General features: G+C 36.8%; 1 protein-coding gene across 8 annotated transcripts in view; it reads right to left on the bottom strand.

Annotated features, from left to right (window-relative positions):
• The window catches only part of CCDC102B (coiled-coil domain containing 102B), a 453215-nt gene that overhangs the window by 397249 nt on the left and 37790 nt on the right, over positions 1–18176 (bottom strand). Inside the window, exon 1 of one of the 8 annotated variants that reach the window (XM_049901995.1) lies at positions 1078–1480. The exons of 6 other annotated variants lie outside the window; for them this stretch is intronic. The gene's annotated coding sequence lies outside the window, so the exon portion shown is untranslated. Of the gene's footprint in view, positions 1–795; positions 1056–1077; positions 1481–18176 lie in introns of those variants that run through there. One more of the 8 variants, XM_049901996.1, reaches the window with a different exon arrangement.

Here is an 18176-nt window from a genome sequence, read left to right as displayed (position 1 = left end):
TCACTAGCCTCTCAAGATTCCTTTCTAATTTAATACCTTCATTAAAATATGGGGGGGGGGAGTTAGAATTTATGAATTTTTATGTATATATGAGGATCTTTATTGACAGCAAAAGAATTTATGAACAACAAATCATTTAATCAGTAACTGTTACAACACCTTCTCCCACAAAAAGATTATCAGAAGTTATTAAAAAGATTTTAGAAAACAGAAAAACTAGTGTTGACATACATGAGAATAGCAAGAAATGTCTTTGTGTATTTCAATGCCATATGTTACATATTTCTAATTGCAATTTTTTGTTTTAAGAATTTTTTTATACTTCCATTGAATAGACTTACCTGCTCAACGTTCATGCCACAATTTATCTTTGCAAAAAACATAAGCAAATACTTCTCCATAATTTACAGCATTTTTCCTTCAGTTCTGTAATTGCCTTCTACATAGTTAAATGTTCATTTATTCCTTATTATGCATAGGGCTTTGTTCTGTGTCCTTGCCTCCTCCATACTACCCCAGAAATTTATGTAAAGAAATCAGTATTAGTACTAAGTCTGAAGTATCACTTTCTGTAACAGTGACAGGAATGCAGCATGAGGACAAGCAGAATAAAAATGCTAATTGCATGAGGCATACCTATGAGGGTTGCATAAAAATTTCACTTCTTTTTTTCTTTAAACTCTAAGAATATAGATTACTTAAAACATATTAGCACATATTCATTTGAAACTATAAGACAAGGTTTTAATAACAACGTCTTATATCACTGTCTAGATTTAGAGTTGAAATTCTTACCTGAGTTTGTTTAGTACACAGTTATTTTTTAAAGACAGGAAATGTGTGACATGCTGTCAGGATAAATAACACCAACAGTGGAGAAATGGAAAGGGAAGGGCAGAAATCAAGTCCACTTGAAAAAGAACACCAAACCCTTCTGTTTCACAGACCTACAGTAGTTTTGCTCTGCATCTTACAAGCAACTGGCTTTTTCCCTGCTCTGAGAACAACATACACTCTGCCCCAGCAGGAAAGTATAAAAATTAAATAGAAAACCACAAGGTTATTAAACACTCTTACCCTCTGGGCTTGCTGGGCGGCTCTAGCGGCTCACTGTTAGACATATGTGTAAACAACAGAATTTCCTGCATCCTTTTCTCATCTGTATAGCTCTGGGGCCCTGGCCAACAGGATTATTTGCAGCATTAAGGCCATTCCACACTAAATCCAAAAGGATTCCCATTGGTTCTAAAGTTTTATCAAAACCAATACCGCAACACCCTCTTTGGAACACAAGTGAGCGAACCAAAATAAAATCATTTTTAATGTCTCCCAACTAAGTATAAGTACAGCTATCCACAACTTTACATCCCAGCCCTCTAAAACTATGGGCAGTAAGTGAAAAGGGAAGAAAACACCCATGACTTCATTCACAAATTTGCTTATGTTTAATAATGACAGGTATAACTTGCAATAACAGAAAAAAAATCAAAATGGCAAAACAAAAATACGATAAAGTACCTGTCTGCAAAAGATTTAAAGGAAGATTTTACTGCAGATCACAGGAACAATAGAAAATATCACCTGCCCGATCTAATTTTTATTAGATTGTCAAGAAAAAAACAAAACAGGTACTGTTTAATACAATACTTGAATACAGACACCATGGCTCAAAAACTGTATGTCAAAACGCTTGATCTCAGTCATGTTGGCAGGAACTGTGAGTTGCCGTCCCCAGGGCCCCAGTGGGAGTTCTCTGGCCCCTTTCCCCAGGGAAAAACACCAAGTGGCTTTCCAGTGACATGATTCAGCTGTCAGGAAGTGTTCTGACAAAAGGGTGATGGCAGACCACATAAAACAGCTTCCCTGGTTAAAACAGCACAAACGCCCAAAGTAAAAGGGAAAAGGGCAAAAGAAACACAATCAGTATGCTCCTTAATAATAGCATGAAGACAGCATTTCGAAGTTAGGGAGTAACCCAAACCAATCAACCAGTTGCTGTCCAGTCAATTTATTTTGTTCCTCAGTTTTAATTCGGAGGGTTGTTCTTAGCCCATTAGCAATTCTATCATCATCTATGTCTACTTAACAGTATCCTTACCTCACTTCTGATACAATTGGACAGGGTGAAAACTGTCATGTAAAAAGACGAACATTTTGAACTCAGGTTCTCTTTCTGCCTTATCTTTTCTAGAAACATGCTATATCAAGATTTTCTCTCCTATGTCCTTGAACGCACCCTCTTTTCTGGATCTTCCCCACGAGATTTCAGTCTCAGTAAGTGCTTCAGCCAAAAAAAAAAAAAAAAAAACAGCAAAACAAGCTTCCCTCAATACCATATTCACTTCCAGGTGCCACTGTCCTCCCCTTCATGGTCAGATGATTCAAAGAGCTCTTCCCAGACAATAATCCCATTTCATCTGCCTTCCACTTCCTTCACTGCACCAAGTGACTCTTCTCAGTAAACACACATGCACACACACAAACTCTTTGTTTTTTAAAGTCTGTAAGGGACTCTCAGTCCTCATTCTACTTGACCTCTACACAGCTTTGATGCTACCACCTCTATCAAGGCTCTTCTCTTGGCACAAAACTCTCTTGGTATTCCTCTCAGCCATTGTCATTGCCTCGCCTCACTGTCTGGTGGTACCCTTTTACTCCTCTCATCCCTTGGTAGACATCAGGGCCTTGTTCCTGTGTACAGTTATATCCTCTCTCTGGATTATGTCACACAACCTCGTGGTTTCAATTGCCATCTCTTTTTTCAGATGACTTCCAAATATCTACATTTGGGCTAAATCCTCTTCTTAATTCCCAACGCTGATACGTATCTACACACTACATCCTTCCACTAGAAAGCACTGCAGATACGTCCAAATCGACACATCTAAAACTGAAGCTATCATCTCTCCATGGGCCTGCTGTGTTGTTTATTTCAATAAATGCCAACCCAATCTTAATTTGCTAAAGAAAAATTCTAGAAATCATTCTTGACTCTTTCTATCCTATATCCAGTGAAGCACAACTTCCTTTTTATTTTAATTCAATAAATGACCCAGTCCTCTCTTTTCTCATTACTAATTACCCTTATTCAGACCACTGTCAGACTCCACCTGGATCACTGCTGTTGTTAGTTGCCACTGAGTAGGCTCTGACTCGTGGTGAGCCCATGTACAACAGAATAAAATGCTACCTGGTTCTGCACCATCTTCACAATCCACAGTATGCTTAAGTCCAGTGTCACAGCCACAGTGTTTTCTGAGTGCCTTCCAACCTAAGGGGCCATTTTCCAGCACTACGTCAGATAATATTCTGTTGTGATCCATATGGTTTTCATTGACTATGTTTTGTAAGTTCAATTGCATGGATCATAAAAAATTATGGATAATACTGTGAAGAATGGGAATTCCAGAACATTTAATTGTGCTCATGAGGAACCTGTACATAGAACAAGACACAGTTTTTTGAACTGAACAAGGGGTAGTGCATGGTTTAAAATCAGGAAAAGTATGTGTCAGGGTTGTATCCATTTACCATATTTATTCAATCTGCATGCTGAGGAAATAATCCAAGAAGCTGGACTATATGACGAACACGGCATCAGGACTGATGGAATATTTATTAACAACCTACAATACACACATAACACAACCTTGCTTGTTTAAAGTGAAGAAGACTTGATGCATTTACTGAAGAAGATCAAAAACTACAGCCTTCAATATGGATTACACCTCAACATAAAGAATACAAAAATCCTCACAAATTGACCAATAAGCAACATAGAGTTAAATGGAGAAAATATTGAAATTATCGAGGATTTCATTGTACTTGGACCCACAACACCTATGGAAGCAGCAGTCAATGATGTACCGCATTGGGCAAATCTGCCGCAAAAGACCTTCTTAAAGTGTTAAGAAAGCATAGATGCCACTTTGAGGACTGAGATGCCCCTGACCCAAGCCATGGTATTTTCAATTGCTTCATATGCACGCAAAAGCTGGACAACGAATAAGGAAGACAGAAGAATTGACACATTTGAATTACAGTGTTGGTGAAGAATACTGAATACACCATGTACTGCCAGAAGAATGAACAAATCTGTCTTGGAAAAAGTACAGTCAGAATGTTTCTTAGAAGTAAGGATGGTGAGACTTCATCTTACATACTCTGGACATGTTATTAGAGGGCCCAGTCCCTGGAGAAGGACATCATGCTTGATAGAGGGTCAGCAAAGAAAAGGATGACCCTCAACGAGATAGACTGACACACTGAATGCAACAGTGAGTTCAAACATAACAATGGTTCTGAGAATGGTACAGGGTCAGTCAGTGTTTCATTCTGTTGTACACAGGGTCGCTACAAGTCAGAACTGACTCAACAGCAACTAACAACAACAATTTTTGTAAGCGGATTGTCAAGCCTTTCTTCCTAGCCTATCTTAGTCTGGGAGCGCCACTGAAACCTGTCCACAATGGTGACCTTGCTGTTATTTGAAATACTGGTGGAACAGCTTCCAGCAACATGGAAGTCAGAACAGTACGACAAACCAATAGACAGGTTGTGGTTGGATCACTGCAGTGTCCTCCTGAATTACATGCCTGCCCGAAATTTGTTCCTCTCAGACTTCAGCAAGAGTTACAAAGTATTTCCAATCATAGATATCTGGTTCCATGCCCCATTTACAGTATTCACACTGCTTGAAATATCTGAAGGTTTTATCCTTCCTGACAAATATTTTCTTTGCAAAACATGCTCTTCTCGATCTTCGTAACACAACTTTCCTGGGTTTTTTTTTTTTTTTTTTTTTCCTATTTTGCTGATAACTTCAAGTCCTTGACACCCTCCTTTACTTATTTCCCTTCCCATCAGTGGCGGAATACCTCCAAGGCTCTACCACTGGTCCGTTTCTCACTCTGCATCTTCTGTCTCTGTGGCTTATTTTGCCATACATACAATTCCCAGGTACATATGATCAGCACACAGCAGTTTATCAAGCTTCAGATATGTATTTCTAACAGTCTTACAATAATATTCACCAGGAGCCATTTAAATCCACAACAATATCCAAAAACTGGATGTATTAACATTTCTTCCAAAATCTCTACAGTATCTTGTATTCCCAATCTTAAATGATACTCTTTATCATTCCTGAATCTTTATTTCTCTTCACCCTTCAAATATAATAATTCACTTCTAGGGTCACTATGAGTCAAAATTGACTCGATGGCGCTGGCTGGCTGTAATACTTGAAAGAATTGGCTGTGTAGCTCTACTTTATCTCCTCTCATAACTTTTGAACCCACGCCCATCATGTTTTTGTCTTACCATGTCATTTTTTTGCTGGCAAGTTTATAAAATACTGATCAGTAAAACTTAGTATACATGGAGAGCTTTGTCTCACTGACAGCTTTCTCAAGAGAGCTTCCAGCTCTTTGTCCACCCATCACCCCACTTCCCTTAGAGTAAGATAGTGGAGTAAGTGTCCTGCCTGGTCTTTATTTTCAAGTCTGGCTCACAAATTGTTGATTGATTCATGGTACCTTCCGGCATCACAGAAACAAGATTAACCAGTGTCTCCATCTATTCAAAAGTTACACTAATAAACCAGGGCTTATACCATGTACATACACAAAAATCGTAATTATCTTAATGCTTCATATTTGATAACAAGCAATGAGGGGTGTTACGGGTTGAATTGTGACCCCCAAAAAGATATGTTGAAGCTGTAACCCCTAGTACCTGTGAACGTGACCTTGTTTGAAAATAGGATCTTTAAAGGCCTTATTAGTTAAAATGAGGTCATCCTGTCATCAGGTGGGCCCTAGCCCAGTAAGACTAGTACCTTTATAAAAAGACCAGAACAGATAGAGACAGACACAGAGGGAAGACAATCACGTGAAGATGAAGGCATTCTCCAGCTGCCCATACCAATTAGCCACAAGTAGAAGTCTAAGGGGCATTTTTGGAAAAGTTTTACTTTCCTGATACAGACATCATTCCGTTCATTTTCACCTTTTTCTTCTTTTTCCTGCCTTGAACAAGGATGGGAGGCTGGAGGTGGAGAAGCCATCTTTAAATATGAGGTGGCCATGAGGATAGAAGCTACCCATTCAGAATGGCAGAAGGTGCTGTGGGCATTATTGGTCTGGTGATGCTGTTCCAGCCCTGGCCTGCATGGCTCTGGAGGCTTTTGGATATGGACGGAAAAGCACCTTAATCTGGTTAATCCCCTTTCTTCTGGTTTCTTCTTACTATTTAGAATGAAAGCTACAGGCTAATAAAAAAGCTGTAACACAACAGGAAAAACAAAAAAACTAGTTTTACTCCAGATCCCAAGCATGGATTGGAGGCATCCAGAAGAGGTCATGTAATTGAAGACTCCCACAGAAGACTTTACCTAATTCTACAGTTATCTCTCACCATCTCTGTGAGGAGGGTCCTAATTCCAAGAGAAGCAGTTTCTGCTACAGCCAAAGGCTATATTCATGCAATTATTTGTTTCCTCAACAAACTGTGCATTTCTTTAAAAATACTATCCTATTTGTCTCTGAATTCTCAGTTTTGCAAATAAGCAAGTAAATTAATGGATAAGTGAATGAAAGTATAGATGGATAAATAAATGGTCTAGAAAAATATTGAATAAAATAATGAGAATACATCAGAATTGCATAAGTTGTAGAGAAAGTAAGTTGGAAAGATGTATCTTTAAAATATTGAATAATTGTATGGTGGTTACTAAATTACTCATAACACTGGTTTTTTCCCCCTACTTTTGCCAACATCAGACACGAGACTCTTACTTGAATCCATAATACCCACAAAGACAAATAATTTTCTGTGAACCTTAGTAACTATTTGAGTTCAGATGTACTTTTAACCGCTACACTTTTGATGATTTTAACAATATTGTAGAATTATTCTAAAGCTACACATAACTGCCTAGGTAACTCAAAATTTCCATCAAGGCAATTTTGGTTTTGATTGAAACATACTAGGTGATTTGAAAGGACAGTACATACATAAAATCACTGAATACAGCTCTGACTTTACAAATACATCCTTCATTAACCAAGAGAGTCCCAGCTGGAAAAGTCAGTTTCTTTTATTAAACTAACTTATGCCTACCCACACACATCAGTCACATAAATCCAGATGTCAATGTATGAGTTTTATACGAATTATAGAAAGTAATATTTTCTTCCCTCTTACTATTACAGGAATTATTGTCTCCCAATGTCTTTACAACTTCTTTACAAATGTAACATATATTTCCCATTAAAATGTATAAATTGTAACACAAAGTAAATTTTATTCATGTCAACTGAGGGAAAATTTCAGAGAAGTTTTTAAGAAAAATAAATCTGATCTACGATATAACATAGTGAGACAGAAGAGTCCCTGAGGTCAGATCTGGGTTCAAGCACCAGTTCTGCCTCTCACAGGTTATGTGCTCAGACAGATACATTTCTGAGCCTCAGTCCCTTCAATTATAAAATTAATATTATAACCTATGGAGATACTCAAAGTATTAAGGGGCAATGGATATAAAGTATCTACAACAGTGTTTAACACTGGCACTTAGCACTTATTGTTGGCGGTAATTATTTTTCAAAAAAGTTGCTATGTTGGCCTAACTATAACGCCTAGAAAATAGTTTAAAATCAGTTTTTCTTATTCTAAATATGAGCATTAAACAAATAGAAGCATGATGATATAGTTTATTTTATCACCTCTCTAAGTCACAGCTTCATGGTTGAGATCTTGTCCTGGTATCTACCACTTAAAAAAACAAAAACCAAAGCTGTTACCATCAAGTAGATTCTAACTCAGAGCCACCCATAGGACAGTCTCATAACTGCCCCACAAGGCTTCCAAGGCTGTAATCTTTACAGAAGCAGACTGCCACATCTTTCCCCCGCAGAGCGGCTGGTAGGTTCGAACCACTGACCTTTTGGTCAGCAGCTGAGTGCTCAACCACTGCACAACCCAGGCTCCTTATCCACCACTTAGGCCCCAACAAAACCAATGTGACATATTGCTTAGGCTTACAAGCAGGTCTGTGAACTCAGCTTTCAACATGTCAGGAGCTTTACTTGGGAATACATACTTATGAGATAATGGCCCAGCAGAAAATGTTTTGTATTAACCGTAAGATATTTTACACAATTAGGGTTAAAAAAAATTAACCACTGGATTTCAATCCAGCTCATAGTAGAACTAAATGGTCAGCCATTTTTCCCTTAGTTAATAACAATATGATGTACTTCTCTTTTCGAAAGAGTTTCTCAAATCTCAGCACTCAGGTGTTTAGTACCACCCCTGGGCTCTACCCAGTAGGTGCTGGTAGTATCCGCCCCCCCACCCCACCCCGCTGTTATAACCAAAAATGTTTTCAGGCATTGCCAAATGTCCCCTTCCATTTGAGAACCATACAAGTTGAGAATCACTGTTTAGACTGATGGTGCAATGGAAAGATGAGACTAAGACATGGCTTAGCTTTGCTAATAACCAGCTGTCAGCTTTGTGATCCTGGGTAAGATGAAGTGACTCCATCTTTCCAAGCTGTATTTTCAGGAAATTGGACTAGACAATCTCTAAGATTTATCATGCTAAAACTAACTCTTTCTCTCTCACACACACACGCTCGCAACTCACATCTTTCAAGCACAGTCACTCGTGTAGTCTGTATGTATCAGCATATCAAATGCATAAGGAAATGTGAATACATCAGAAGTCGACAAGTTGCAGAGGAAGTTAAGTTGAAAGGTACTATCTTTAAAAGATTGAATAATTGTTTGGTGGCTTTTAAATTACTCCTAACATTTTTTTTTCTATTTTTTTGTTTTGTTTTTTTCCCCATTTTATAAATTCAGAAAATAGTGCTGACATCAGACACACAGGCCTCTACAAAGCACATTTCAAATGCAGGGACGTAGTCTTTGATTTTTCTTAGTAAGTGTAACTCCAGGATTAACACATACACAGAAACAAAAAGATCTCCTTGATACATATAAACTGATAAAAAGAAGCACTGTTTTGTTTCTTCAAAAGAACACAACTTAATAGTCACTGAATTAATAAAAAGTGCTTTATGCTAGTCAAGAATAATATTAAATTGCAATTTTATTGTCATCACTAAGGAAAGACAATCTACATATTACATAAAAAAATACTACAAATAAAAAAATTTATTGAGCTGATTTAGAAAACATCACATTTCTGAATCTTTACACTACAACCATTTAAACACCCTTTGCTAAATAATCTCTTTCAAAACAGAACTAATCCTTCTCAGTGCATACTTGTTCTGATTAATTTTAATAAATATTCTGGGTACCAATGTTAAACCACTACTTGCTAATGTTTATGAATTACTTTTTTCCACAAAGCACACAAGTTTTCTTTCACTTTTTTGCGTGTTCCCTGTTGTTTACTTGTCTATTTGAACTCTTATGAAACAGAATTTCCTATAATCTGTGAAAGAATAAAAATTCTTTCCCTTATATAGTAAGTCATTGTCATTTTTGGGTAATGTACTACAGCTATGGGCAGAACACAATAAAAGTTTCTAAAATAGTAATGCTTTATAGGGTCGCTATGAGTCAGAATTGACTCGACAGCACTGGGTTTGGTTTGGTTTGGTTTTATAGGGCAGTTCTACTCTGTCCTATAGGGTCACTATGAGTCGGAATTGACTTGATGGCAGTGGTTTGTTTTTTTTTTTTTTTTACTGCTTTAAGGTAATGTGAACCAAGCTCTAAGAGATCCAAGCTTGGTCATGGCCCCAACATGTTACCCATGTTAGGCCATTTACTTAACTTCACTAAGATAAAAAAAAAAAAAAAAAAAAAAATTTTTTTTTTTTTTTTGGAAAATAAGACACATATAATAATGAATGTAATAATTATAATAAAATTAGGAAATAGTATTTTGCATGTTATAAGAATATAACTTTTTAATGACAAAATATACTCTTTAATAAAAATGGTATCAAGTCTGACATGAATTCTTAAATTACTGTATTCTATTAGCCTTTAATTTATTAGTAACTTGCATTATTATCAAGATATTACCCTTTAATTTATTAGTAATATGCATTATTATCAAGACATTAACCAGGCTTGAAGTTCCTTACTAAATATTAGAATTTTACAGTATATTCAGGGTAAATCAATGTAGCTCAAGGATTAAAAAAAAAATTTATAAATAAGACAGGAAAAAAAAAAATCACAATTCAACAAAGCCCCATTAGAATAGCTATAAAATTTCCTTTGAGACAGAGCAAAAAAAAAAAAAAATTGTAATTTAGTTTTGAGTATCAGTTTTCGAACCCAAAACAAGGTATTACACAAAACTCATAAATGGTTTCAGTAGACTTCAGTTTAACATAGTAGGCTTGACATATACATTTTTCTCTCCTCACACCTCAATTCTCAATGACAAACATAAAAGTTTTATTGTTGTTATTTAAAAAATAAACCCCTAACAGGGCTAAAATCAAGAAAGAGTGCTAGTATCAGACAAGGCATTTTTGGAAATTTCTAAACATCAAAAGCATTGGGTTTCTGTTTATGGTGACGGAAAATCTGGCAACAGATATTGGTGATGGTTGCACAACGTGATTAGTATAATCTCTTGATATTAAAATTTGAAATTAACATATATTATCACTTCAATTAATATACAAGGACTCACAGATAGATTGTGTAATAAAAATCTTTTCTAATACCCATAACCCAAGACATTTGTCTGCAATCTACTCCCCAAATCATTATACAGGCCCAGCTCAGATGACATACTAAGCAATTTGAAAAATAACAAAATAATAATTATACTGTAACATTTTCACAGCATATAGTCAGAATTACCCTTAGAAATTCTGTAACACCTTGGGTTTCAATTTTTTTTTTTTTTTTTAAGTAATGGAATCCTAAATTTTTCACAAAAACATTTACTCTTCAGTGTCAAAAGAGGAACTTCTCCACTAATAACTGGGGGAGGATTTGGATGCCAGCCCACTTGGAAATTTTCCTCACATTTAATTTCCTTAAACAAAGTCCCTGGGGCATAATCCACAGAATCCTCAGACCTTAGAGAGTACTTTGCCAAGCAACTGATACAGCAAAATCTTTATTTTATAGATAAAGAATCTTGACTTCGGTGAGAAAAAATTGTCTGTCCAAGTTCTTTCTGTCCACTCTCTCATTCTCGTATTCATTTCCTGCAATCTTAAAAATATTTTGTGTAAAAATATTATTATTGAGTGCTAAATGTTTAAGACATTAGAAAATATAAATAAGCACAAAGCAGACTACCAACCATGATCCCCATGATCGTCTAAGAAATTTTTTTTTGTTTCCAGATATTGTTAGCTAATTACTCCAGATGATAAACTTTTTCCAGTTGCCATGAAGTCAATTCCAACTCATGGCAACCCCATGTGTGTCAGAGTAGAACTGTACTCCACAGGGTTTTCAATGGCCTGTTTTTTACAAGAAGATCACCAGGCCTTTCTTCTGAGATGCCTCTTACTGGACTCAAACTTCTAATCTTTCAGTTATCAGTCAAGTGTTTAAACCATTTGGACGGCAGCTACGTGACCAATCAACTGGAAGAGATCCATATTTATGCCCATCCCAAAGAAGGTAATCCAAAAGAATGCAGAAACTATCAATGCTATTAATATCACAAACAAGTATAGTTTGCTGAAGATAATTCTAAAACAGCTGCAGCCAGACATCAACAGGGAATTGACAGAAATTCAAGCTGGAATCAAAAGAGGGTGTGGAACTAGGGATACCACTGCAGATGTCAGATGGATCTTGGCTGAAAACAGAGAATACCAGAAAGATGTTTACCTACGTTTTATTGGCTATGCAAGGCATTTGACTCTGTGGATTTTAACGAGATATGGATATCGCTGAGAAAAATCCAGAATATTTAATTATGCTCATGCAGAACCTGGATGTGGATCAAGAGACAGCCGTTTGAATGGAATAAGGAGATACTGCATGATTTAAAATCAAAAAAGGTGTGTGTCAGGGTTGTAGCCTTTCACCATATTTGTTCAATCTGTATGCTGAGCAAATAATTTGAGAAGCTGGGCTACAATGAGTAAGAATGTGGCATCAGAATTAGAGGAAGAATCATTAGCAATTTCAAATATGCAGATGACAAAACTTTGCGTGTCCAAAGTGAAAATGACTTGAAGCACTTATTGATGAAGATAAAAAACTATAGCCTTCAGAATGGATTACACCTCACCATAAAGAAAACAAAAATCCTCACAACTGGATCAATAAGCAACATCCATGATAAATGGAGAAAATATCAAAATTTTCAAGGATTTCATCTTCCTTGGATCAACAATCAATTCCCATGGAAGCAGCAAACAATAAAAAAGTATTGCATTGGGCAAATATGCTGTAAAAGACCTCTTTAAAATCTTGAAAAGCAGAGATGTCACTTTGAGGACTAAAGTGCACCCTACCCAAGCCATGATCCTTTCAATTGCCTCGTAGGCATGTGAAAGCTGGACAATGAAAAAGGAAGACAGAAGAAGAACTGGCACATGTGAATTATGGTGTTGGCAAAGAATGTTGAATATACATGGACTGCCAGAAAAATGAACAAATCTGTCTTGGAGGAAGTGTAGCAGAATGCTCCTTAGGAGTGAGGACTTCATCTTGCTTACTTTGGACACATTATCAGGGGGGACCAAACCTTGAAGAAGGACACCATGCTTGGTTAATCAGAGGGTCAGCAAAAAAGAGGAAAACCCTCAATGAGATGGACTGACACAGTGGCTGCAACAACGGGCTCAAATATTGTAAGAATGGTGCTGGACCTGTCAACATTGCATTCTGTTGTACATAAGGTCACCATGAGTCAGAGCTGACTCAATAGTACTTAACAACAACATACAGAAAAGTGGCAAAAGTCCCCCCATATCAATAATTACTTTAAATATAAATGAACTAAACTGTCTAAAGAAAAGGCAAATATTGGCATAACGGATTTTTAAAAAGGTCCATCTATATGCTGTCTATAAGAGACTCACTTTAGATTCAAAGATAAAAGAGATTAAAAGGAAAAAGAAAAGATATTTCATGAAAATAATAACAGAAGAGAGCTGCTGTGGCTATGCTAATATCAGATTGGGGTGGAGTGGGGCTGGACAGATTACTGTCATGTACAGTGATAAGAACGTATATACATATCAGAGCCATTCAGCGAAAACAGAATAGGCTTTGTTAGAGATGTAGCAAAGACCATAAGGCCACCTGAGCTTTGGTTTTCCTTCAGAGAGGTATGTTTGAGCTAAAGAACTAGATGTGCTATGAAGAGTACTCTGATAAAGGGATCCCACACCCGTAACACTACATATTTACAGGAGCCAGAGAACCTGTGTGCAGATTTGTGACAATGGCGCTTTCCTGACTGAGGAATTGGTCTCGTTAGAGCAAGAGCCTCACAAATCCAATGATTGGCTCACAGGACTGTGAGGGCTGGCATGTTTGAAATCCTGAGAGGTGGGCAAGCTAGAAACAGGCAGGAGATAATGCTGCAGCCTTGAGGCAGAGTTTCCTCCTCTTTGGAAAATCTCAGCTGTTGCTTTTTAAGGCATGCAACTGATTGGATGAGGCCCACCCACATTATCGAGGGTGATCCCTTTTACTTAAAGTAAACTGACTACAGATGTCAGCCATGTCTACAAAATACCTTCACAGCAACACCTAGATTACTGTTTGATTAAGTAACTGGGTAGCCAAGCCAAGTTAATACCCAAAGTTGACCATCACAGTTTTCTAAATTATTAGAAAATGCCCAGCCTCACAAGTCTTTCAAAAAATCCACACCCCTATTTTGTAGCATTACATGACACACAATTTAATTTTTCTACTCTCCTTGCTAAGGAACCCTGGTGGCACAGTTGCTAAGTGCTCACCTGCTAACCAAACGGCTGGTGGTGTGAAGCCACCAGTCACTCTGGAGAAGAAAGGACCTAAAATATCCCTTTTAAATTCCCTACCTGCTTACATTTTAAATTGTTTGAACTAATGACATTATGATCATTTTTACCTGACACATTAACAATTAATAACCCCCCCCCAAAAAACCCATTGCCATTGTGTTGATTCCTACTTACAGTGACCCTGTAGGTACCATTCAAAGAAAAGGTCTACATTTTTGTTAACCTTTGTTTTCTCTCTTAAACACAATTGAAATTTCAATGATAGGCAAAATTTATGACTGAAATGATACAGTATTTGGGTAGAATAACTATGCTATTATTATTGTGTTTTGTTCAAAAAAAGGAATGTCTGGACATTTTATCAAAACTATGTGCTGTGCTAATGTGAAAATCAGTTATGTCATCTTACTGTTTTTTCATTCAAATATTTTAATGCCAGACATCAAACATTCTTATATTTCATATAGTTATCTTGTAAAATAAAAAATATTTCACATCTCTGAAAATCTTCATCCTTAATGATAGCTAATAAATAATGTATTTTACAATTTGATACATTTGAAAGAATAGTTTTTATTAGAGAAACATTGCATTTGATTTTAAGAAACAATCATTTAAAGCAGAGCTGTCGAAAAATAATCATACTTAGCATCAATTAACTATTAAGATAAATTTATATTAGGATGCTAGGTAACCGAAAACAAAACCTATCGCTGTCATGTCATTTACGACTCATAGTAACCTTACAGGACAGAGTAGAACTGCCCCACAGAGTTTCCAAGCCTGTAGTCTTTACAGAAGCAGACTGCCACATCTTTCTCCCACAGAGCAGCTGGTGGTTGTGAATATCTACCTTTTGGTTAGCAGCTGAGCATTTAAGAACTGCACCACCAGGGCTCCTTGGATGCTACGTAGCAAGGCTTCTTATTATTGGCTTTTTTTTTTCTACAAGTTCCAATGAGTATATTTAAAATAGTATTGTAAAAATTAACATATAGAAGATTATTTTTGAAAACCTGTGTGTTCTTTAACAAAAAAACTTTTATTGTAAATAAATTTTACCTGCCGTCCACTACATATGAAGTAAACTCACTTCTTGGATACTGTATGACAGGTCAAAATTCACCTTCCGCTTCTCTCTGGTTCTCCTACAGCTGTTACTAGTATTTCACTCAGCCTTCTTGTAATGTTGAAGTGAAAATTATTTACAGCTGCAGATATCCTCTAAACACTGAAAATAATGACCAGCTTTAAAATTAAAGGGAGAAGCTCAAGCTGGTTCCCCTGCCTTGGCATTTTTTTTTTTTTTTTCCTAGTTTTGAAGAGTTTTTCTAGTATATTTCCAGAATGAAAATATATTATTCTGGAAGAAGTTCTTATGGCTAAGGGTGTATTTTTGGGTGCATACTGGTAATGATTTAATCCTTTTTTTCACTTTGTAACTTTTCCTTTAGATTTCACATTTCATGGCAGATGTCCCAAAAAGCAAAACTTGGTAACACTCATTTGCCTTTTTTTCACTTACCAGAAATCTTTAACTCCTTTTCCCAGACTCATACCAGTTTGCACTCTCTCTCTCTTTAATTTTTCATCTTCTTAATATTCTTTCTCCCAGAAATTTTATCTATTAAGCTATAAAGATCTCTGGGAGTAAGGGCCAGCTAGCTCTCCCAGAGAAAAATATTAAAGCTTTTCTTTTAATTAGTCTGTTTAGAGTTATCAAGAAAAATCTGGCTAAATTCCAGCATTAACATTCCTTCTTTTCCTTGAGCTAGAAGAATTACTTCCAGATCTCAATTTCCAAATAAACACAAAATTAATATTTTGATTATTTAACCCATTTATTAAGAGACAGTATATCTCAATGAATAATAAACAACTTGTTAAATACTTCAGCTTTATTTTACGAAATTAAGAACTAAAAGTATCCAGTTTCTTTAGTTCAGAAGATTTTGACCACGCCTGTAAAAAAGCAAAACAAAATGGAAAGTTGGCCTTACAGCTTGTGGAGAGAGCCAAGCCAGACAGTTTGGGTTAGAAGTAAAACTTCTGCCCATTGCTTAAATATTAGAAGTTGTCCACAGCTGCAGATAATTTGTACTCTACAAGTTCTAAGAATATGGTGCTGAGTACAGCTTTGTCCTAATTATCTGGTTTGGCTGCCTATGCTGACCAACTTTTCAGGATTATTTCCAACTTTCCACTTCACCTTGTACTGACAACAACCAAAAAGGATTTCAGTAAAATAAACCTTTTTGAATGAACAAATCCTCATTCAGTTGAATAGTACTAGATAGTGTGTGATACTGTAGGGCTCTGACTTTGATAGCAGAGCCAAGGTGTTCAAACTTGGGGTCAAGATCTTGGTTCTTTGACTGATACCATGGGAGAAAAATTTGATTCTGCTCATTACATTTGATTCTGAACTTTGTAACATTAATCTCTACCCTTAGAAATGTGTGGAACTGAAATAATAAAGATCAAAGCTACTGCATGGTGAAACAATATTTCTAAAATGTCATAAAACAGAAGAGAGACCTATTTACCCTAACAGACTCTGGCCAGACACTTAAGAACTAAGGATCTTCAGAATTCTTACTCCCAAAAGATGTGCATGTCTTTATGTTTCAGAATCACAATTCACATGTGTAGAAGTATAAATCGCCCTCTAATGAATAAACTAAACTTCTAGGTGACCTCCGCTTTGACCCCTACATGCATGGATGGCAGAAAGTTTTTTTTTTTTTTGCAGATCCAATATAACTTAGTAACTTCCAGGTTGAAACTTTGGATTCTCTTAGTAAATATCCAAATGTTTTCACAGCCACAGGTCTGTGTAGCTCCAAAGCCCATGCTCTCCCAACTTCACCATCCTCCTTCTGCAGTGCAAGGGGCTCCACCACATTTTGTAAGTTTGCCTCATGTGACCCAACCATGAAAAAATGTATTGAAGATTTCCCCCCACCTCCTTTTTTATAGGAGTTACCTAAATGCCTAGCCCTGATGGCACAGTTGTTAAGCGCTCAGCTGCTAACCAAAAGGTCAGTGGTTCGAACCCACTAGCCTCTCTGGGATAAAGATGTGGAAGTCTGCTTCTGTAAAGACTTACAGCCATGGAAACCCTATTAGGCAGTTTTTCTACTCTGTCCTATAGGGTTGCTATGAATCAGCATCGACCAGATGCCACTGGGTTTGGGTTTATTTATTTATTTTTTTTTTACTTTTTACCCAACTGCACACAACTCTTCACCAGAGGCCTCTGGGTAGTGCAAACAGTTTGCAACTAGCAGCTAACTTAAAGGTTGGCAGTTGAAACCCACCCAGTGGCACCATGGAAGAACGTCCTGGTAATCTGCTTCCATAAAGATTACAGCCAAGAAAAAGCCCTATGGAGCAGCTCTACTCTATCACACAAGGGGTCACCATGAGTCAGAATCAACTTGACAGCAATGGGTTTAGTTTTTTTGTTTTGTTTTACTCTTCACCAGAAGCATAGCAATAGCCAACTAACTGGTTTCCTTATAGTGTTTTTTTTTTTTTCTTTATACAGTTTTATAGAAAAAAAATGCATCAGAGGAAAGGGCATAACATAGTTTGATGAATTATAGGAAAGAGTCACATAACTACCCATTACCATTGCTGTATGGTCAATTCTGACTCATAGCAACATTACAGGACAAAGTAGAACTGCCCCGTAGCGTTTCCAAGGCTGTAATCTTTATGCAAACACACTGCACATCGTTTTTACACGGAGCAGCTGGTAGGTTAGCAGCTGAGTACTTAACCACTGCATCACCAGGGCTCCTTCACATAAGTGCAAACCAAAGAAGAGAATATTGCCAGAACTCTAGAGTTTCTCTGTGCCCCTCTGAAATCACAACCTTCTCCCCCCTCCTTTTAGCAAGCAGCATCCAAACATTTAGGATAATCACATTTGCCTTTCTCAAAACTTTTAAAAATTTTAAGAAGTCCCTTCTTCTGTTACATTCTTCTCGTTTATTCCAGTTAGAATTATGCCTCTATAATAACTTCTCTGGATTCTTTATGTTGTTTTTGTGTGCTATCAAGTCAATTCCAACTCACAGCAACCTTACAGAACAGAGTTGAACTGCCCCATAGGGTTTCCAAGGAGCAGCTGGTGGATTCCAATTGCCAACCTTTTAGTTAGCAGCTGAGCTCTTAACCACTGCACCACCAGGACTCC

The sequence above is a fragment of the Elephas maximus genome, chromosome 11 (genome assembly GCF_024166365.1).
Source record: "Elephas maximus indicus isolate mEleMax1 chromosome 11, mEleMax1 primary haplotype, whole genome shotgun sequence".
In the NCBI taxonomy this organism is placed as follows: Eukaryota; Metazoa; Chordata; class Mammalia; order Proboscidea; family Elephantidae; genus Elephas; species Elephas maximus.
This window is presented reverse-complemented; position numbering and strand designations above follow the sequence as displayed.